The 23,586-nt window shown below is 42.0% G+C and overlaps 1 protein-coding gene across 2 annotated transcripts in view; it reads left to right on the top strand.

Moving 5' to 3' along the window:
• tsnare1 (T-SNARE Domain Containing 1) overlaps positions 1–3,202 on the top strand; it is a 242,069-nt gene extending 238,867 nt beyond the window's left edge. For both annotated transcript variants that reach the window (XM_063487893.1, XM_063487894.1), the window contains exon 12: positions 616–3,202. The gene's annotated coding sequence lies outside the window, so the exon portion shown is untranslated. The remainder of the gene's footprint in view (positions 1–615) is intronic.
• Positions 3,203–23,586: the final 20,384 nt, after the last annotated feature.

The raw sequence follows: 23,586 nt of genomic DNA, 5'->3' as shown, positions 1-23,586 counted from the left end.
GGTTGAAATCTGGCCAGAATTGCCATACCATCAACAAGTAACACAAGTCTTCCTGCTTAAAGTTTCAAAGAGAGCCTGTAATTTCCAAGCACACATGAGTCAGTGAGAGCTCAGATGTTTATTAATAACATGAATTCACCAGGGTGCAATGACCAAATGCCAAAACGATCTTCAGATTCCCCTGTGCCTTCAAGCATTAATTCACTTACATGTGTCCTTCTGGACAACTATTAACTGTAATTCAGATAAAAGTGACATACTCTGGCCTTTGGTGTACACGGCTAGTCTGCTAGTTGGTGATTAACGAACCACTTCCATCTCCAGCACTATGAACTCTGGCCGGGACTTAATTAAAACTCAGCCATTGACCACAATCATAAATTACTTTCCACAACCCGTGACACTTTCAAAATAAAAAGGACTCATTGGTTTCTTGCCAATTAATAATTCACAAATGAAATGGAATGAAAGCCTGAGGCAGGGGTCCTGTAAGAGTTTGTATCCTGTGTTTTGAAAAAGGCTGACAGCACTGTCGCTGAACAAGAGGGATTACTTGAGCTGGTGGTGACTGCTGGGTGATTGATGTCCGTTATCTGCTCTGTTTGTGTTCTGCAGGTAGCTGTTGTCATCACAGTGTCACTGCACTGCTCCTGCCCAGTCTGATCCTTGACCTGAGCAGCTGGTTCCCAGTAGGAGGGAGCAGCCCTGCAACAATATCTCTACTCCATCATCTCTGGCTCTGTTTACATGTGTGTCAGTCTGAGGATGGAGGCCTTTCTCAGCATACCTCCAGTCTGACCCTCTTATGAAATCATCACTGTTCTCACTAGTGTTTCCTTTTTTTTTCTCCTTTTTTTTTAATGCAGCAGCTGTTTGCTGTAATCTGAAAGTTAAGTCCCAAATGCAAATTTAGTGATCGCATGAGAGGCACAAGCTGGGCGTTTCCTGTATTAAATGTAACGGGTAATGCTCTATTTTGCAAACCTTCAGCCACAAACACTAAATCAGATGAAGGGGAAGCTTCAGAGTGACACTGTCTTCAGCTGCTGTATATTGTACGCTTCCTTCCTCGCATTTTTACTGAAATGAACTTCGTATTTATTAGCTTGCAGTGTAATTATTATCATTAATAATCACTATTATATTACAGTGTTTGTTGATATTGGTAAATACTGTTTGAATATATATACCTTCCAAAATAAAAGTCTAAGTTCAGCAGCAAGCAACATGTTATGAGATGAATCTTGCTTATTTTTGCATCTTTATATTTATGTTTTAGTTAGTGAAATGTTTGTTTTAATTCCCATGTCATTTTTGTCATGACTTTAAGATGGTCTAAAGTTGGCAGGGATGGACGCTGCCCACCTAGAAATAAATTTTGCCCCCACACCTACAGAAAATACACAGAGTGTGCATTTTAAACTTCTTTAGCTGCTTTGCAACCCACCTCTCCTCCAGCATCTGACCCCATCATTGGCATATCCATTGTCATGCTGTGATGCTGCCCTGTGCTGTCTTGCTGCTCCGATTTTTCATTTATCCACATAGAGGGGTGAGGAGGTCCCTGTACAGCCTGTATCAGTTACTGTAGTTGATTTAAAAACACTCTCTATTTCTTTGAAATGTGTCTATACATTCTTATAGGGTCTTTAACTTACAATATAAAGCACCTTGAGGTGACTTTTGTTGTGATTGGGTGCTTTAAAAATAAAATGTGATTAAATTATCTCCTAGGAGCTGCTGTTACCAAATGGTACTTTCAGGTGTTTTTCATTCACAGGGTGTCTATTGATGCATTTTTGACAGAGTCACTGATGCAGCTGGTTTGAAAACAAGGTGTCCTTTGGCGCATAGTGTTGAGGCATAAGTGAGCTGGATCTGTCACTCCCAACTTGTCATTTTGTAATTACTTAGATTACTATTGTAAAGGGCATTTTTTGCTTTAATGAACTTTATGACAATATACTATATTTATTTTGCTTATACCATATACACCTGTTTCTGTGGTAGATTATTTGATAAACGAATTCATCATGAAATTCAACCCTAAACCAAATTATCATCCAAACAGTGGCAGGAACAGGAGTAGTGTAACTCACACTACAAGTGTTTGGTTTCCAGCAAGAGGTAATCAACAGCAGTCAGGCAGTTTTCCTCTTGTCTTCATGGGCCTACATTCCTAGCAAGATGTTTAAGATTTAAGATAGTAATAGGCTTAATTTGATCCGTAAGAGAAGTGATTATGCTGTGTGTTAGTTTCTCCCAGCCCTGTGTTGTCTCCTAAGGTTTTCTAGAGATAAGCAAGATGTCAGGTTGCCCCGTAGGGTCAGGTCTTCCACAGTTTGTCATCTTTTACTTAACCCCTTTGCTGTAAAAAGCTTTTCTTTTGGATTTGTCCATCATCATTGATCTATCTCTCTCCCTCTCTTTGGAATCATCTGGCTTTGAATTTCCCAACACACTTCAATCAGTAATAATTTCTTCAAACTACACTGACTCACCAATAAGGAAGCTTTTCATTTTTAATAGAGTTTTCAACAAAGAGAAGAAACAAAGAGAAGAAACATGCAGGGGGGCAAGCTTGTCATTGTTGTTTTGTCTCAGGCATAATGTAACATGAAATTCATTTTCTTTTTGTCTGTTGTTGTTGAGAAAGGCCAGAGGAAAGTTTCTTTAAAAGGTTACATTCTGCAGCATTTTTCTACTTACTGAATATGTAGCAATAATAACAAGGAAAGAGCATTTCCAGAACCTTTTCAAACATTTGAAAAAGCAACAAAAGTCAGGTTTTTCCTTACCTGGAGGCTCTCTATCTAGATTTAATTCTGTGCAGGCTGTTGGACAAACTTAACCCGGTTTCGCTCACAGCGGTTTACTGTCTGATAGCCTGCTGCCTCTGTAAATACAGCATGAACAAGGGGGATAAATCTCCCAGGAAATGCAGGCTGAGGGGAATTTCAATCCAAGGTGGAGCAGTTATCACTCCTGGTCAATGTCTGGAATGTTAACGAAGGTTTATTTGAGGTTAAAACCCGGAGCAAGAATGTGTTCGTACAGAAGAGGCCAGGTTCTTCCAATTACTAGCCTATGTTGTTATCAAAAGAGGTTTAATGAAAGTAAAGCTGTCTGCTATAGAAAGATCTTCAATTAATTCAAGTTATTTTTCAATCCTTTTTATGTATTTCCAGTGTTAGGAGACAGTGGACGCTAATTGTGATAAACATTTTTCTGTGTTTGGCAAAACAATATTAAAAACCCATACAAGTGGTTTTGTAATAACTATTTGTGAGCACAAGATGCATTTACACTCATGCAACCCTACAGGATATCATTGATAGTCGATGAACTTACTGTACCCCTTAATGGCCTATTTTCTGTTCCAATGGTGGATGCTCAAGTCAGTTTTATCTATAGGCTGTGAAATCTCCAAAGGTGCTTTATATTGTAAGCTGAAGACCCCAAAATAATACAAAGAAAACCTAAGACTCAGATGACCTGATCACCTGAAAGCTGAAGGTGCTACCACGCATTCTACTTTTGAAAATTCTAGTAATCACACGCAACACAGAAGTCTAATATTGAAGTCCTCTGAAGGTAAGATGGGTCCTGATTATTGATGATCTTGTATTTGAGGTGAAGGATTTTGAATCTGATTCTAGTTTTAACAGGTAGCCAATGAAGACAAACAGAAAAGAGAAGAAGACGATGGAAGACATATCCTCTCTCTTTCTAGTCCCTGACAGAGAGAGCCTGAGCGAAGCATCTAAATTATGAACAGAATTGGTCCTAGTATGGAACCATGTGGAACTCCATAATTAACCTTGCATGAAGAAGACTCCACATGAACAAACTGGAGTCTGTTAGATAGATATGTTTCCTTTAATACGTGTAGCATACTCTAATCTCTGTAGTAAAATATTTTTTCTGGAATAATTATTTGTGAAAAAAGGTACACTACTAGTTAAAGTATAAGGAATACTAGGCAGTCTGGCTACAATGATGAAGAAAAATCTGGGATTGTTGTTGATTTCTTCAGTTAATGTAAATTTAGTATAGAAATAGGGACATTTTGGCAAGCGATAAACATGGCAAAAATTTCAAATAAGGAGTTCAGCATATGTGCAAGTAGTCCCCTTTTTCTCCTCTAATATAGACATCTCAGATCTATAACTCTTGCTGTTAAAACTTCTCTTTTTTAGTTTTTCAGTCCCTGGCCCAGTGGGCTGAGCATTTTAACAATGAAACAGCAGGGATGGATTTGCAATTGGAGCCAGCCATTACAGGAATTACTTCATTTTTTTCAATTCCAGAGTTAGCCACTTGGTTTTATACCTAGAGCACTCCCCTCCACATGACTCGAGATTAACTGCAACACCATGGAATACAACAAAATACCAGCATGTGATGAACTTGGAATAAGAATGTGTTTTTCAAGCATGCTCACCACTGTGCACTGTGCTGTTTAAACCAAAGGACATTTAGAGGACTATTGATCTGTGGTTTTCTTATTGTTAAAAAAAAGTCCCATGAAAAGCCCAACAAAAATGATCTAAAATAGATAGTGATCCTTTCATACTGTACTGTTTTTGTGTAGTGGAATGGATGAGGTCATCCTGAGTGAAACATCTTTTATACTCACAACTCTAACTGAAGTACTCGTTTTAAGCCAAGGAACAATGGCTGTACTAATTTACTCTTCCTGTTTTATACTTCATGAATCTTAATCATCCAAAACCTGCCTGAATGACACCTGGGTCTTCCTGGCTGAAGGCGACACTCTGGTCTTTTATCCTGTCTGTGTCTGTATGAAATAACTGCACTGTTTCTGTGATGTAGGCTCATATTAAAAAGAGCGAACTAAAACTAGATTCCCTTATTTAATAAAAACAGCAAAGCTGTACATAACTAGGTTTTGCCACTACATATACTTGTTTTTTGTGTGTGTTTTTTTCTTAATAATTTCCCTGTGGTAAGTGATGAGAAGATTCAGTTGTGTCTGGATGTGATTGATTAAATTCAAATCAATTTATTTATACAGCGCCAAATCACAACAACAGTCGCCTCAAGGTGCTTTATATTGTAAGGTAGATCCTACAATAATACATACAGAGAAAAACCCAACAATCATATGACCCCCTATGAGCAAGCAGTTTGGTGAGAGTGGGAAGGAAAAACTCCCTTTTAACAGGAACAATCCTCCATCAGAACCAGGCTCAGGGAGGGGTGGCCATCTGCCGTGACCGTTTGGGGGAAAAGAGGGAAGTAACACTAGATTCTGTTATTTAATAAAAACAACAAAACAGTACATACTGGGTTTTACTACAACATACTTGTTTTTGTTTGTTTGTTTGTTTTTTCTTAAAAACTTCTGAATAATCTCTTTTGGCTTCCTTCACCTGCCTTTTAATCCATGATTATTCTGACTAGCTGCCTCTCTAAATAGAAGGTTTCAACAACAGGTGGGTGGAGCTTCTGTACGCTCAGTTTTGGTAATCTCAGTTTTTGGATGTAGTTGGCATTGGGCACTCAACACTGTAAATGTGACCAAAAAAAACAACAACCCATCTCTGGGTTTCCTGAACGGCGTAGACCAAGAGGTTCATCTTCAGGTTAATACTTCTGAGACATTTCCCTGGTCCCTTTTTCAAATCACCTCATTTTGACTGAGAGTTAATACGTTAGACTGAGGGAGTTGAGGTTGACACCTTGGATGAAAATAATTTCCATTACCACGTCATTATATTGTGATAGCACTGCACTAATAAACACTGGAAGAGTAATCTTCCAATTTAGAAGAGAAACAAAATATCCTGGAAGAGGTGTGTTAAAACTGTGTAGCTTATAAGAGAGAAATTTCATTAAGTGTCTTGAAAAAATAATATTAATTCATAAGTACAGCAATTTACTATTTGCTTTAAAATTAGTTCTCTTTTGAGTGAAGCTAAAACAGTTTTACTCAAACTGATAAACATTAAAAGCATAAGATATAATTTGCATATGTTCTGTTGATGAAGTTGGTGTTTCTAATTAATTAAATGTTCCTTCTGAGCCAAACTTTTCTCTTTGTTAACTTCCACTTTCCGCTGCTCTTTTTAAAGAAAGCAGAAGAAAAGTAGAAGTTGGACTATCTGGTGCGAGGTTGGCAGGCTGGAATCACAGTGGCAAAACTGCTGCTAATTTCTTACTTCCCTTTCCATATTTAAACTAGTGTTTAAATAGCTGCAGTAGTACATCATTAGTTCCTTTCTAGGCTCAGCGTGCAGAGCTGTAGGAGAGGGAGATAAATCAACATTTTATAGCTCCTAGGGGCACTGAGGATCAGACTGAGCTCTGCAGCGAGAAATTAAAGGCTTCTTAATGGGCCGCACAGCTGAAATGTATTACTGTATCTGGGAGCATGATGACTTCCTTGTATATTCACATATGGACAAATAAAAGCCCTGTGTGACCACTGTAACACCCTCAGACTCACCATTTGGTCTCAATAAGCTATAGTATAGTGGACAGCAGTTTATGTTTAAGAGGCAGATGCTGAAATGTGTTAGGTTACAATGAATAGCTAGAGGTCTTATTTTGTTTGAAGCAATCCTGCTTTTTGACAAAGTGAAACAAATGAGAAACTTAAAAGGTTGCATGTACTGTACACTCAAATGAAAACGTAAACATAACACAAATAATATAGAGCTTTTCTACACTACCTGAGCACTCAAAGGTCTTTATACAATATGCCTCCTTCATCCGTTCACACAAGCACTTTAAGTACTTTCTATCCAGATGTTGCATTCACACCACCACAACTTGGGGGCAGTATCTTGACCAAGGATATTTGGCATGCAGACTACAGGAGCCAAAGTTCGAACCACCAACCCTCCAGTTAGCAGATGACCTTCTCTACAGCTATCCCACCACAGACTAATGTAGACTTAATTCTTCAAAGAGAGGCTCCAGAGTACAGACAGCTGCAGCAGCAGGTGAAACAACTGTCAATTAATGACCCCTCAGCTGCTATGAAAGGCTTCTAATCCTGTTAGTAATTTTAAAAGTTCATCACAAAAGATAAAGTGCTCCATCCACTTTTTAAAGAGGCAGAATTCAATCTTTGAAATATTTTCATGGTAATGTGCTTCACAGTGTAATTCAGCACATTAAGACAACATTTGCCATATTTCTCAGTACAACTGAAATCAGCAGTACTGACTCCACCATTCCTCCCTCTCTTCCTCTCATTTGTTGTGTGTGTGGGTTTCAGATGACTTTACCCTGTCTCCTTCTGAAACAGACCAGGTGAACTATAATGCACAACTATACTATACTACATACAGAGTTACTTTACACACTTTCCAGCATTACATGGGAGATCTGTGCTGCTTTCCTTACTGGGAAAAACTGGGCTGCTCTAGAAGCTAGGTGGAGGCATGGCGTGGGGCAGAACTGAAGATCCTGCAGTGTCATGCTCCATTGGGTCTCTGGTCAGACACATTTAGCAATTATATGCATTTTGAAAAGTGAAAGTGGAAATCTGGAAGTAAAAGATCTACCCTCTACCACTTTATGTTCAAATCTGTGTGTTTCCTGCCTGTGGAGAAAGCAGGGTTAAACTGAAAGTTGTTATGAAGGAAGTCCAAGGTATCAGAGAAAAAATGACAAAAAGCTTTTTGTAGATTTATTTAGTTACACTGTTTATTTAGAGAGTGAATGATGAATGAAGAACAGATATTTTTGCAGAGAAAGTGCTGAATGTTTCCTTTCTGGAGAAAACTGCCACAGCCAAAGCCAATAAGTTGGACTCTTGGGCCACTTTATTGAAATTTCATGAGGACACTTGAGGCAGCTTGACGTCCCTGTGAAAGACACCTTCAGTGTATAACTTGGCTCCATCCAAGACCTACCCTCAGGATGATCTGAGAAAGAGATACAGGAGTCTATGGAACAAGGCAGTTTCCTACATTGGCCTCACTTTCTTCTCAGAACCCTCCTATAGTGTGACAGTACTTCTGGAGATCCATACTAAAAACTGGTCTTTCCACGACTCGCAACTCACTGTCCAGAAAGTACCCTGAGTAGACAGTCCAACTTCTCCTTGTAGATCTCCAAATTTCAGCATTGAGGTTCATAGATTATAAGGTGCACCTTCTGATGGTAAAACATAGAAACCAGGTGATATACGAGCTGCTTCGCAAGTGACTTTTCATGAGACAGGGTTCAGATGTGAGCACTTTTAAATTTCAAAGACTGCCTTAGCAAAATAGAAAAATACTCACCAGTTTTTAAACCTTGTATCCTCTGAGGAGATGTGTTTAATGGCCAACTGCAAGAAAACAAACACAGGTGGTTTAGCTGCTACTTTCAAAGAGATCTGTAATGTGTGTGAGCATGTGCTTATAAGACTTGCTGGCAAAAACTTCCTCTCAAAGAAGCTAACGTGCAACAAACCTCCTACACCGATGGGATCAAGATGAGCAGACTCGTCCTCGAAGTTGTCTAAAAATACATACACAACTTTTGTTTAACTTTACATTTCTCTTTGCAATCCTATCTAGTCCTTGGTTTTAACACGCTCAGTGTTCAATATGTGTAATACTGCTTCTGCGCATGGTTACTCACCTTGCACAGAAGCAGTATTACACATTTAGTTTCACACCATCAGCTTATCACCAGGCCTTTCTCTATCATTCTGACTGAATCCTTTACTGTCAGCTCGATGAGGTTCCTGTACCTCGCTATCTTGCTGAAATTCTCTGCTGCATCACCAGCTCTTTTCTTTCTCACATTAAGATGGTGTGGGGGGTCAGAGGACTCCTCCCTTTGACTCAATATCTTGTTATTCTCTATAAAATTAGAAAACATTTGTAGTTATTGTGTCAAACACCATGATCACTTGCAGTATGGTTTTGTACTGAGATTGATGAGTCATATCAACCCACACAGTGGTCAAGTGATTGAGTGAATGAGTTTACATGAGAACAAGTTTATAAGCCTGGGAATACACTGGGTGCCAGGGCCAACCATAAGAACTCAAGACAAAGTTTAATTCCACCAGACACACGTGAATATGTGCAAAGGGTTTGTCAACTAAACCCAGAGTGAACTTTCCATCTGCTCATACAAACAGCAGAATCTATATTAAATATCATCTGAAAAGCATTGTCGAGGCTTTGCCAAGAAGCACTAAATTAGGGGGCAGGAAGATGAATAAAATAAGCACTTCTTGTGAAAATTTACAGGACGTGACAAAAATGATGTTTCAAACAAGATTAAAAGATACAAATGCCTCCAAATGCTGGAAAAACAAATGTCTGTATTAAATCACTCAGTTACTGAGTGAAGACTTTTGCATTCATATGATAGTTTTAGGATATAAAAAATAAATTAACCTGCCAGTCAAAGCAGTCATGCCTCCAACTGGAACATTAATAGAATTCAAAGTGGTGAAGTCTATAAAATATTATCCCCATAAAGTTGTAATGAAGGGTGGAAACAGCTAAATAGAACAAAACCATTTTTGAGACAGGTTGTAATCATGTTAATTTCAGTGCTCAGGTTGGGCGTTTCAACATTTTAATCTTTTGGGGTTTTACTCAGTATCACTTTCTGGTCAGTTTGGAAGCTGTTTTTAACTTCAGTGGCACATCACAGTGTTCCCTCGCTATAACACGGTTCAACTTTTGTGGCCTCGCTGTTTTGGGGATTTTTTTGTGTGATTGACTGACAATGGTCTGCAGCCAATCTCGTGCCGTGCCTCCTGTATAGTACAGAATGCATCCAGCTTGTCAAATTTAGATAAATCTTCGATCGTTAGCAGTGTGACTCTGAAGTGCTGTATGTTTGTAAGTTTTCTCCCAAACAAACACAACAATGTCAACAAAACATCTTGCACCATCAATGGCACCTGCGGTAGCACCCAAAAAGCAGAGGAAGATGCTAACCATCGCACAAAAAGTTGGACATCTGGACATGCTAAAGGAAGGTAGAAGTTACCGTATTTTTTGGACCATAAGGCGCACCGCATTATAAGGCGCATTAAGCGAAACCAAACAGTCAGATAAGTCAAACTTTACTCAACTCATTCTTCTTGCTTCCTCTACTTCCGTACCATTGATTCATTAATGTTGACTCCTCTGGCAGCTGATCTATTCTCATGTTCTGGACCTGAAAACAGGGTTTGATCTTTGGTTTCATTCTATAATACTGGACGTATTTTTCTAGGAAGGTTTCAACTTTGTTTAAACAAGAGAGAAAAGTGTGAAAATGTTCATGCCTGTCTGAGAAAAGTGTATAAAGTGTGTAGTGAGAGGTTTTACACCCTTAAAAAATCTATAATAAATGTAAAAAAATAAAGTTGGCTACTTCGCTGATTTCACCTATCGCGGGTTATTTTTAGAACGTAACTCCTGCGATAGACGAGGGACGACTGTATATAAAACAATGAAAGACTTATTGGGCTCAGATTAAACCCCATTTTATGCCCCCTTTCTTTAAAACTGCTTTAATGTATAACCTCGTCATTTGTTGCTCATTAGAATAAAACTGTAACGTAAGCTGCAAACCCAATCAAATCACATGATCCATTGATCCATTGCCTTCATCTTGTTCTTGTTGCTCGAAATTTGGTGGACTCCAGGCCTGGAGATGTATGCTTTTAGCAAAGTGATGGAGTGCACCAACCTAAACCCAACTTCTCAAGCAGTCTGCTCTTATTCTTACTGAACACCAATGTTCCCTCTAATGTTTCATGTGTCTGAGCGAACACACAAACTCCCTGAGCGGTCCCTTGGACCACTGTGAGCAACAGCAGACGTGTGCACTGTGGTCACGCCAGCATCGAATGCATCCAAGTTACATGGTTTATTAAAATAATCAAATTACAGCGTTTACATTTATGTTAGACTACTTTTAATTAACTGCTTTAGCCCACTTACAATGAAAATTTAAAAAAATCTTTTTCATGACCTGCGTTGTATGTTAACACTATTGGAAGTAAAAATAACTTGAACTCCAATTTTGAAAACACAACTTTCTTTTTTTTTTTTTTTTTTTTTTTTTAGTAAAGCTCTGACTTGTATTATGAGTGTGAGTCTGTGGTCTGGGAGAGAGTCCTGTAACTCCCTGTCTGCAAAATACAGTATATAATGACCAATGTTTGGCAATTAATTATATAGTTACTTCTTCAAAAAAGTAACTGAGTTATGAAAACAACAAAGTTTTTTGCAGCTGTTTACCTAAAAATGCAGCCAAGGCGGGGTTTTTCTAAATAAACATTTCAAACTATTTACAGAACAATCAGCTGTTCTGCATCAAATTTGATGCCACACAAATTATTTGTGCCACTCCAAAAAATAATTTCTGTCCACTATGAGATAAAGGAGAACAACAGCCTGATACCTGCAGGCCTGACAACAGGAGATGTATCACTCCTGTAACACCTGTAACATTCAGCAGTCGCCTCATTGTTCTGACACACACAACAAAACTATTGACTACACTACACACTAACTACACACTAACTACACAAGATTTGTGCTAAACGTCGCAAATCTCTCACAACTCAAAACATCGCCGTCACTCCTAAAACTTCCCCCTTCCTAAACAACTAAATGCCATGTTGCCATATCATTTTTTGATTGGTCCACATGGTACATTTTTCCACCTGTTACGTGTGCTGTTGGTTTCTCTGTTGTGTGACGTGTGTATGTAAATTCACCTGTGCAGGGACTCGGCTGTGATTGGTGGACCTGATGACCGGCCTGATGTGACTGGTTCCTGCGGTGGCCGTGAGCTACAAAAGGGCGACTGAAGAGCTGCACTGGTTGGGATGTGTGGCAGACTTCCCATGCACCTGCCTCTGGCCCTGACGGCGCGGCCGCAGCTACAGTCTTTTAGTATAAAGTCGGGCATGTGTGTGAGGTGCGGAGTAAGTAGGGGTGAGCTGCCGATTATTTTGAGATGCCTTCTTTTCTCCTGTGTTTTTTAGACCAGGGAGGTCAGTCTGTGTTATTCCTTTGTTTTCTTTTCCGTGGATAGGTTAGAGGGGAACCGAAGCATAGGTTGAGTTTTGTTTATTGTTTTGGCCTTGGCTCACCCCGAAGTATATACTCCCCCATTGTGCCATTATTGTAAATAAATTATTGTTAAGAATCTAACGCTGTGGCTGTGTCTGTTTGGGCGTGGGAAGTCGCGGGACGTCCTGCGCTGGTTACGGTCATTACGAGCCGGGTCGTAACAATTTTGGGGGCTCGTCCCTTTGTCCCGTTTTGTGGTCTGTGGTTTGTTCGGTCGGCTTTTCTTTTGTGTGTGGGGGTGTGTGTGTGTGTGTGTGTGTGTGTATGGGAGGATGGAGTTCTCGTTAGATGATTTTGTCACCTCCCCTTCCTGGGATAAGATAGAGGTGTGTCGAAAGGCGGATTTGCTTATTGTGGCGAGTTTTTTTGATATCAAAGTATCTTACAATGCCCGTAAAGCAGAGGTGAGGGCTGCCTTGTGTGCAGGTTTGGTGGAGCGGGGCATTCTCCCTCCCCTGAAGGCAGCTGTAAAGCAGCCTGGCGGGGGCGGCGTGGAGGTGGCTCCGGTGCCTGGACCGGAGCCGGATGCCAAACGGCCTGCTAATGTGCCCCCGGCTGAGGTGGAGTCGGACGCGGCTGAGGTGGAGTCGGACGCGGCTGAGGTGGAGTCGGACGCGGCTGAGGTGGAGTCTGATGTAGCTGAGGTGGAGCCTCAGGCAGTGGGGTCTGCTGCGGCGGACCTCCGTTTGACCCTCCGTATTAGGGAGGCGGAGGTGCGTGCTAAGGAGCTTGAAGTGCAGGCTATGCACCTCCGTGTTAGAGCTCTGGAGCTGGAGCGCAAGCCCGCCGTTGTCTTAACACCTGTGGCCGCTGCCTCCACGCCCGTCTCAGGTCACCCTGACGCATCCACAGTTTCTCCACCAGGTTTTGACATCACCAAACACGTTAGACTAGTGCCTCCGTTTCGGGAGGCTGAGGTTGATTCCTATTTTAGCGCTTTTGAGCGTATAGCAGCTGCTTTGAGTTGGCCTAAGGAGTTTTGGGCGCTGCTACTTCAGTGTAAGTTAATCGGCAAGGCTCAGGAAGTATGTACTAGCCTTTCCGTTAACGACAGCCTCCAATATGATATTGTGAAGAAATCAATTTTGCACGCGTATGAATTAGTTCCTGAGGCTTATCGACAGAAATTTCGTAAGAGTGAAAAGACCGCCGAACAAACCTTTGTGGAGTTTGCCCGAGAGAAACAGCGCTCTGCGCTTGTTTGAACGCTGGATGCAAGCCAGCAGTGTGAAGGATGTTGAGGGATTGAAGGAGTTGGTTCTTTTAGAAGAATTTAAAAAGTGTCTCCCGGGTCAGCTGGTAGTGTATTTAAATGAGCAGAAGGTGACGTCCCTAGCAAAAGCAGCGGTTTTAGCGGATGAGTTCATCCTCACACATAAAGTTGTTTTTTCACCCGGGACGGCACGAGAAGTGGGAGGGGTACAGGAAAAGAGACAGAAATTCCCTAAACAGACCCAAAGGGCGAGGCAGGAGGAAACTGACAGGCGGGAATGTTTTTATTGCCGTGAGTCTGGTCACCTGATCGCCAGTTGTCCTGCGCTGCGGAGGAAAGAGCAGCGCAGGGGGTCTAAGGGACCCGTGGGGTTCATTAAAGTAGTCTCCCCACCTACCTGTCCTGAACAGGTGCAGCGGTGTGACCCAGAAATGGAGGAAGATTCACGTTTTAAACCTTTCCTTTCCCACGGCTTCGTTTCGGTGGCAGGGAAAGAGGACAGGGTTCCCATTACTATTCTCCGAGACACCGGGGCGCATCAATCTTTTATGTTAGACGATGTGTTACCACTGTCGGATAAAACTGCCTGCCACACGGATGTGTTAGTGTGGGGGATTGAGATGAATGTTCTTCGGGCGCCCCTCCACCGAGTATATTTACACTCACCTATCACAACTGGGCCTGTGAAGGTTGCCATAAGACGACAGTTACCGTTTAAAGGTGTGTCATTTATTTTGGGCAACGATCTGGCTGGGGGAAAAGTGTTTCCACCGCCTGAGGTGACGGATACCCCTGTGGCTGCCTCAGATGTTACCGAGTCAAAAGCGACAGTTTTTCCCGTTTGCGCTGTTACACGGGGGCAAGCGCGCAAGTTTGCGGATGTCATTAATATCGCAGATACGTTTGTGGCTGGGGAGCAAAAACCTTGTGTTGGGGTGAAAGACAGTGTGGGGGATAAATGCAGTGTGCTAAATTTAACACCGGCGTTGAGCGGAGATATGAATAAAGAGGCATTGATAAGTGCTCAGGAAAATGACAGGTCTTTGAATCCCTGTTTGCAGCCGTTGCCACGGCTGAGGAAAGCAGCCTTCCCCGTTTTTTTCTGCAGGACGGCGTGTTAATGAGGCGGTGGTCCTCTGATCAGAGTGGCACATCAAGTGTTACACAGGTGGTGGTACCATCTCAACATCGTGATCAGGTGCTAAGTTTAGCACATGATGCCGGCATGGCTGGGCATCTCGGAGTAAATAAAACTTATTACCGAGTGCTGCGTAATTTCTTTTGGCCTGGCTTAAAGAAACATGTGGCTGCTTACTGTCGGTCTTGTGCCACCTGCCAGTTGGTGGGCAAACCTAACAAACCCATTCCACCTGCGCCGTTATCACCTATTCCAGTGATGAGTGAACCTTTTGAGAAGGTAATACTGGATTGTGTGGGACCGTTGCCGAGAACAAAAGCCGGTAATCAGTACATTCTTACTATAATGTGCTCAGCAACGAGATTTCCGGAAGCCATTCCGCTGCGTACTGTGAAAGCCAAAGCGGTCATTAAAGCTATGATCAGATTCTTTTCTGTGTTTGGGTTGCCGAAAATTATTCAAACGGACCAAGGCACCAACTTCATGTCCAGAGTTTTTGCGCAGGTTGTTGATGTACTACATGCTAAGCATGTTACATCCAGTCCATACCACCCCGAAAGTCAAGGGGCTTTGGAAAGGTTCCATCAAACCCTTAAAGTTATGCTACGTAAGTTTTGTTTGGAGTCTGGTAAAGAATGGGATGAGGGGTTGCCCTTACTGTTATTTGCCATTAGGGAGGCTAGACAGGAGTCGCTGGGTTTTAGCCCCGCGGAGTTGGTTTTCGGACATGTGGTCCGAGGCCCTCTCCGACTTTTGAGGGAAAAATGGTTGTCGGAGGCTCCGGAGGAGCCGTGTAGTGTACATGACTACGTAAGCCAGCTTCGAGACAGGCTTCGCCTGGCGTGGAAATTAGCCGGGGAAAACCTAAAGCAAGTGCAAACCAAAATGAAAACTCGTTTCGACAAGAAAGCTGTAGACAGAAGTTTTCAACCAGGGGAGAAGGTGCTGTTGTTATTGCCTGTAGTGGGGTCCAGTTTATCTACGCAGTTCACTGGTCCTTACAGTGTTGAACGTAAACTCGACAACAGCCATTATGTGATACGCACTCCGAATCGGCGGCGAAAAACCAGGGTTTGCCATGTGAACACCTTGAAACTGTTCCATCCTCGCAAGCAGAATACAACAGTGCCCTCGGTGTGCGCTGTTGCCACCCTCTCCGCTTACAAACCATCGGATGATGGGTTATCTGGGAAGGAAGATGTCTTAGGTAGTGGGCTGAAGAACTCAGTGGTTTTAAATGATCTTGAATCATTTGTTGCCGAATTACCTGAAGCTGCTCAAACTGACATCATAACTCTGATAAGGAACAACTTGTCGCTTTTCTCTGATCACCCGCGCCAAACGACTGTGTTATGTCATGACATTGATGTGGAGGGGCATAAACCAATTAAACAACATGCGTACCGGGTGAACCCACTGAAAAGGGAGATAATGCAGAGAGAAGTTAATTATCTCCTAGAGCATGGCTTGGCCGTTCCTAGTGCTAGCGCGTGGAGCTCACCATGCGTGTTAGTGCCCAAATCAGACAACACTCCTCGATTCTGCACAGATTATCGAAAGGTGAATGCAGCCACTAAAGCCGACTCTTTCCCGTTACCTAGGATGGATGATTGTGTTGATCGGGTGGGGTCCGCTACTTATGTGACCAAATTGGATTTATTGAAGGGATATTGGCAGGTCCCTTTATCGGCAAGAGCGTCTGAGATCTCTGCATTCGTTACCCCCGATCACTTCCTTCAGTATACCGTGATGCCTTTTGGCTTGCGTAATGCGCCGGCGACCTTTCAGCGCCTGATGGCCAAGGTTCTGGCCGGGGTCCCTAACTGTGACGCCTACTTAGATGATGTGGTCATTTATTCTGCTTCCTGGAGCAGTCATCTCCAAACTCTCTCCACTGTTTTCAGGCGTTTCGAGGAAGCATCGCTCACTGTAAACCTGACTAAATGTGAGTTTGGGAAAGCCACCATCACCTACCTCGGAAAGCAGGTGGGTCACGGGAAAGTATGCCCCGTAACCGCAAAGGTGGAGGCTATTATCGAGTACCCGGTCCCACAAACAAGGAGGGCGTTACGCCGCTTCCTGGGGATGTGTGGTTACTACCGCGGATTCTGTAAAAACTTTGCCTCCGTGGTCGCCCCCCTGACTGACCTAGTCAGCCCGACCAAATCCTTCACTTGGACTGCGGCATGCCAAACTGCTTTTGAGTCTGTGAAAGCTTTACTGTGCAGTGCTCCAGTTTTAGCAGCCCCTAACTTTGACTCTCCGTTTAAGTTGGAGGTGGATGCCAGCGCAACCGCAGCGGGTGCGGTTCTGCTGCAGGCAGATCAACACGGAGTGGACCGTCCGATCTGCTATTTTTCGAGGAAATTCAATCAGCACCAAAAAAACTACAGCACCATCGAGAAGGAAGCGCTTGCATTGTTGCTAGCCCTGCAACACTTCGAGGTCTACCTGGGGTCTAGCTCCGTGCCCGTTCAGGTTTTCACAGATCACAACCCACTTGTGTTTCTTTCGCGGATGCAAAATTCCAATCAGCGACTCATGCGCTGGTCCCTTCTGTTACAAGACTTCAACCTTCAGATCAGTCATAAAAAGGGCCTTGATAATGTCTTCGCTGATGCCTTATCTAGAGCAGTATAACTAGATGTGAATTAAATAAGCAAGGGATTATTTAATTCTTATGGTGGGGGGTGTTACGTGTGCTGTTGGTTTCTCTGTTGTGTGACGTGTGTATGTAAATTCACCTGTGCAGGGACTCGGCTGTGATTGGTGGACCTGATGACCGGCCTGATGTGACTGGTTCCTGCGGTGGCCGTGAGCTACAAAAGGGCGACTGAAGAGCTGCACTGGTTGGGATGTGTGGCAGACTTCCCATGCACCTGCCTCTGGCCCTGACGGCGCGGCCGCAGCTACAGTCTTTTAGTATAAAGTCGGGCATGTGTGTGAGGTGCGGAGTAAGTAGGGGTGAGCTGCCGATTATTTTGAGATGCCTTCTTTTCTCCTGTGTTTTTTAGACCAGGGAGGTCAGTCTGTGTTATTCCTTTGTTTTCTTTTCCGTGGATAGGTTAGAGGGGAACCGAAGCATAGGTTGAGTTTTGTTTATTGTTTTGGCCTTGGCTCACCCCGAAGTATATACTCCCCCATTGTGCCATTATTGTAAATAAATTATTGTTAAGAATCTAACGCTGTGGCTGTGTCTGTTTGGGCGTGGGAAGTCGCGGGACGTCCTGCGCTGGTTACGGTCATTACGAGCCGGGTCGTAACACACCAATAGGAAAAGCTGGGGGAGTTGGGAGGGGGGCTGTTTTTGCTCACAGGCTTTCGAGCGTTTTCCTTATAAAACGCCGTTTTTACCATTTCTTCCCACAGTAAATATAAACAACGATAGTATTCAGGAAGAAAACCAAACATTGCAGATATTTTTATCATAACTCTGGTTTTACGTGGCCGATCAACACAATTTAAAAACTGGTATAAAGTCCACACTTTTCCCGTCAGTTGTTCCGTCTGTCCTGCTCACATCTCCAATGGTTGTACACGTTGTCATTAACGTGGCTTCACTCCACATCAGCCACGCCGCTTTGCTAGCTAAAACACCGGTGTCGGCACATAAGGACGCTGTCATAGCCTGTCAACAACGTTGATTAGCTGCGTATATACGAATGTAAATCGCATCATTGGCTGGACTATGGGATAAGGTGGCATCGTTCTAATCCCATACGGGAGCAGCCAGTCACTTACTGACTAACACTGCAAAACAGAATTGTTAACGTATTTACTTTAATTTCAGTTCAGGTTAGACTTTTTTTTTGTGCGCAACGCAGATTTTCTGTGCGCAGAGACCGTGCCAGCAGTGCGCAATTGCGAGCGCGCAGCTTAGAGGGAACATTGCTGAACACTCAAAGAAATTTTACTACAAGCCACAATCACCTATTCACACAGCACTTTTTTCCCATATATTTATCACAAAATAAATTCAATTCTGACTAAAACACCGGGGGCAATTTGGAGTTCATGCTCTTCCTCAAGTGAGTAGAGCACTCACCCTTCGCCCTGAGCAACAGCCAATAAGTTCAAAGAATATGAGAGAACTTCTTCAAGACCATTAGAAAACAACACAAAAGATAACATGACTACTTTCAAGGAGTTGACAGTTAAAATCTCTATCTGTACAGGAACTTTTTTGTGTGCTATTTGAATGAATATTGACTAACAATAGACTGATGCTTGGTCATTCTTTATGAAGAGAGTCTTTCTATTATTTCTGTCTGTTGTAGGACAAAAGGAAGTATTTGAATTCACCAGGATTTGTTGTTTTGTTTCCTAATAAATGTGGTCAAACATGAGTTTTCCCTGTACATACAATGTCTGGTGTGTAGCAGTAACTCAATTACAACCACTTTCACAGGATGACTTTGGATTTTGGTTATGATTAGTGTTGGTGATGACGTTTCCTCTTTTATCTCTTTAGTCCTTAGTGTCCTTGCAATCCTGTTGGTTTCATTTTCACCTCTTGGTCTCTTACTATGATCTACATTTTCAGATGAACTGCATATGAATGCAACTGATTGCATTTAACAGTTGTTTAATTGTGGCTCAGAGCACTTTTTAAAAAATAATTAAAAGCCATTCCAACCCATAGTGTCTTCATTTTCCCATTTCTACTGCAAAAATCGAGGCACTGTTTGGCAACATTTCCGTAGCTGAACAATATATATTTGCTCCAGTTTGCAAGGCTGTAAACAGCACAGAGATATACTTTCCATTACCTCTACATTACTTCAAACACCAGGCACCATGGCGCAACACCTGCAGCAATAAAGAATCACTAAAAGACACACAAAACAGAAAGAATTGAAACACAATTTATAGTGGACCTATTCTGTCTATTTCTAGCTCCATATTTTTTATTCTTGGACTCTGGTAGGTTAGCTCTGTATGATTCCTAATTTAAAAAACAGAACAAAAAACAACCAACTTCAAACCAACTTTTTGTGATTGGCTCCCCACACTCTCTCACTGACTTGTTACAGAGCCATAAGGATGTCATACTGGTCAATACTGTTTACTACCATATTCTTAAGGGGGATCCAGGGCCGTCACAAAGAAGTCTGTATACAATGAAAGTGTTTGTGAGCAGTTTGGTTTGACAGAAATGCTCGAACTCTATTTATGACGCAGGATTTTAGTTTACTCCAAATAATAATAATATATACAAAAGAAATATTACAACTCTGCAGCTGCTTTGTTTGATGTGCTGCTGCAAAAACTGACTGAAATGTAAAAACTGACAAAACTACTCCATTGTCAGATGATTTTACAGGATATAAAGACTGAAATGTGAAATGTAAAAACTGCAGATGAGTCGCTGAATCATGGAGAACAGCACTAAGGAGAAGAGACAGGAATTTACAGAGCTGTTTCTCTAACTATGACATTTACAAGTGCAGTATGTATCTATGATACACAGACAAGTTTAGAAAAAAAGCCAGGCCTTTTAGGTCACACTTTTTCATATGCAGACTTTAAAATTTGAAACTTTAGCATCTATCTTTGTAACAATGTGTATACGTCAGAAACTAAGGAAAAGCCCAATTTAAACAATTATTTAAAAAGTTATAATAATCCATCATGTGTGAAATGTGAGCAAATGAGGTACTGCTAACAAAAACTTCATTGACACTAACACAGCATTACAGAAGTGATTATGGAGGCAAAATACACCTCACAGAAATTACAGCTGTTAGAGATCTGTCTACATGCGAAAATAAATGATGGATCGCCACTTAAATCGGTCACATCATTGCACATCGATCTGCTTTCTAAATGACAGTTACATCTGACTAGAGAAACTGCTGGCAGGACAAAGCTGTGCAGACGATTGGTGACAGCACATTAAAGGTCTCTGTGGTTCAGCAGTCAGCATTAATGGGCTTTTCAGGTCTTTTCTTCCACCAGTTTTCTCTGCACAAAGCTACATCATTACGATGGGGCGCCCGGCTACCAAGCACCAGGGTCAGACTTTTAAAGGAAATAGAATTGGCTCCAAACAAAGATATCACTGTTACTCACAACATCAAAGACAGAGCGTAGCAGTTTCATGTCCTACTTACAGGTCTCCACTTTCTGTAAGGGTCAGAAATTACCCTACGTCTGTTATTCATTCGGAATTCTTTTCATCTACCTTGTTGTTTCGCAGGGTTTCTATCACTGATCATCAGTGTGACTGATGGTAACAAGGTGCTCCCCCACTGCTGTGTCTGATACTGACTGGATGTGTGTGTCTTCAACCAAACCTAAGAATACAAATAAATAATCTATAAATGTTCAAACAGCACCACACACACACATTCACTGTTTATATTCATTGTTGTGCAGTGCTGTGTAAAGCAAAGATGTTTTTATGTCACAGTGATAAAGTGTGGTTGTATCATTGACAGTAGACAGAAACTTTATTTTATTATCTTAAACACCAAAAAATAAATAAATAATAGTTCCGTACACTAAAGAAACAACCTTCTGGTTTTTGAAACAACTGCACTTCCTCCAATTACCATTTAAGGGTTGGTCGATTTACAGCAGAAATATTTTGGTCTCCATTCATAATTCCCCACAAAACTGTATGAGAATTGTATTTTTTAAAAATAAATTACTCCTTTAAACTGGATCAACAATTAAAGCATTATATATGTATTACTAGAGGTGTGGTAACTTTGAATAACATGTATGTTATGTCCTTTTAGCTTATTTAAATGTTGAATTTGGTCTAAATTTTTAAGGTACTTCATTTAATGAAGAATTTGATTTACTCTCTGGTTAATAGTACTAACACACAATTTGTATGTCACCTTTTAAGAGTTATCATTAGTTGATATGTGCATTTTATATTGTAAGGTAGACGCTAAGGTAGCAAACAAGGGTGTCAAGGACCTGGGTCTGAGGGACCCAGGGTTCATGAGCAGTCTATGGACTTGTTTATGTCTGATGGGGTGTGTGAGTATGGTGCTGCTGTTCCTTGTTTCCCTGTGTACTGGTGTGTGTGTGGTGGTGGTGTTGTCCTGGTTTTCCTGGCACACTAGGCCTGGAGGGTTGTTCCCGTTGGGAGGCTGGCCACACCCAAGGACGAGAATCACACACACCTGCAGCTGATCAGGATCGTGGGGGGAGCTACAGAGCAGTGTGGCTGAGAGCTCCTCCATGCTGGACCGTTGCGTGACTTCAGGTTAGTCTCCTTACAAGTTAGTGAAGGTTAGTCTGCCGCAATTGTGGTGTTTCTGACAGTTGCCTCTGTGTTTTCCTAGAAGGATTGCAGGAACGAGAAGGCAGCAAGCACGGCGTGCTCGGACACTGAGGAGCAGAGACACGGGACACTAAGGCCACGTCCACACTAATACATTTTCATTTGAAAATGCATCTTTTTCTCTCCGTTTTGGCCTTCCGTCCACACTGAGACGGCGTTTTTGGTCAAGGAAAATGCAGCATTTTGAAAACGCTCTCCAAAGCGGATACATTTGCATTCGCGTCGCAGTGTGGACAGCGAACCCGGAGGCCTTTCGAAAACGATGACACATTTTAGTCATGTTATGCAGTCATGTGACCAATTAAACTAAGATAGCGGAGGGCATTATACAGCAGTTTTGTTTGCTCTCAATTTTGACAGTCCTATTAACGATTAATATCAGTCTGTACATGCTCCAGATAGCTTTTCTTCAAATTCTTTAATTCTCACTCGCTTTTGCAACTTTGTCCTTTTGTGTTACTCGCAGCAACAACTCCACCTCATTGTTAGTCCATTTAAAAAACTCGGTGCTTTTCCTCAACATTTTGCCGCGACATTTCAAAGAGCCGGAAAGTAAATAAACAGCAGACAGAAATGAGGCAGGTCAAATCGTCTTGCGTCTTGCAGTACTGGAACGTAAGCATTTTCAGCCGTTTCAATGTGGATGCACAACTCTGTGAAAACGATAGTGGGAACGCGGAGCGTTTTCAGATGAAAACGCCATTTTCAAATTTATCCGGGCTAGTGTAGACGTAGCCTAACATTGGGAAGAGGACACGGCACGGGAGTCGGGAACACACTGGGGATTTATTATTGTAGTGTGTAATTTGCTTCACTTTAAATAAACGCACTGCTTTCATCGCACAAAGGCCAGCATTTTGTTCCTATTTCCTCACATCCCCACAGTCTGCCAGCGCAGCCCTGACAAAGGGAAGGAAAAACTCCCTTTTAACAGGAAGAAACCTCCAGGAGAACCAGGCTTGGGGAGGAGCAGCTATCTACTACGACTGGTTGGGGTAAGAGGAGGAAGACAGGACAAAAGACATGCTGTGGAAGAGCAGACAGATAGTGAGGAAGAAAGGTGACTGAAGAAGGAGTACTTAATGCATCATGGGAATCCCCCAGCAGCCTACACCTATTGCAGCATAACTAGCTAACTACACTATCTCACAAAAGTGAGGACATCCCTCACATTTTTGTAAATATTGGTTATATCTTTTCATGGGACAACACTGAAGATATGACACTTTGATACAACATAAAGTAGTCAGTGTAAATTTGCTGTCACCTAAAAATAAGTCAACATACAGCCATTAATGTCTAAACCACTGGCAACAAAGTGAGTACCAGAAGTGAGTCTTTACCTTGGTCTTGCCTTCATCATGGTCTTGACTAGACCTGGTATAATCTCCAGACAGTAAATCAGTATAACTCTCCTACAGGTATAAAGCTTCAAGTATAGTTTGAATTTGTAAGATGCTGAGGGTTGCAACGTCAATTTAGAGAGTTATGTATGCCTATGGCACAAAGCAGCAACCTTAATAGCAACCTTCATAAGTATTGCTTACTCACAAAAGAATCACTCAGGAGCACCCCAGACAGCGACACTATCACACACAATCAGTTTGTTTTTATAGCTGAATCATTTCCCAGCAAACGTCTTCAACTTGAGTCTGAGCCTCATCACAGCTCAGCTGTTGTAAACTTTTTAATGTAAAACTTTGATCCTATTCATCACTGACTGAGCCAGTCAGTGATTGCACTGAGGCACACCATATATTATTTGTCAAATTTGTGTGATATTCCTACACTGGTCAGTTCTATTTGTTACTGTAACTGGGAATTTTACTTTCCAAAAAGGAGGGGCTTGATCTTATTAGGGCCAGCTTCAACACAC

The sequence above is a fragment of the Pelmatolapia mariae genome, linkage group LG10_11, assembly GCF_036321145.2.
Source record: "Pelmatolapia mariae isolate MD_Pm_ZW linkage group LG10_11, Pm_UMD_F_2, whole genome shotgun sequence".
Lineage (NCBI taxonomy): Eukaryota > Metazoa > Chordata > Actinopteri > Cichliformes > Cichlidae > Pelmatolapia > Pelmatolapia mariae.
Note: the sequence above shows the minus strand (reverse complement) of the source record. Positions and strands in the feature narration are given on the sequence as shown.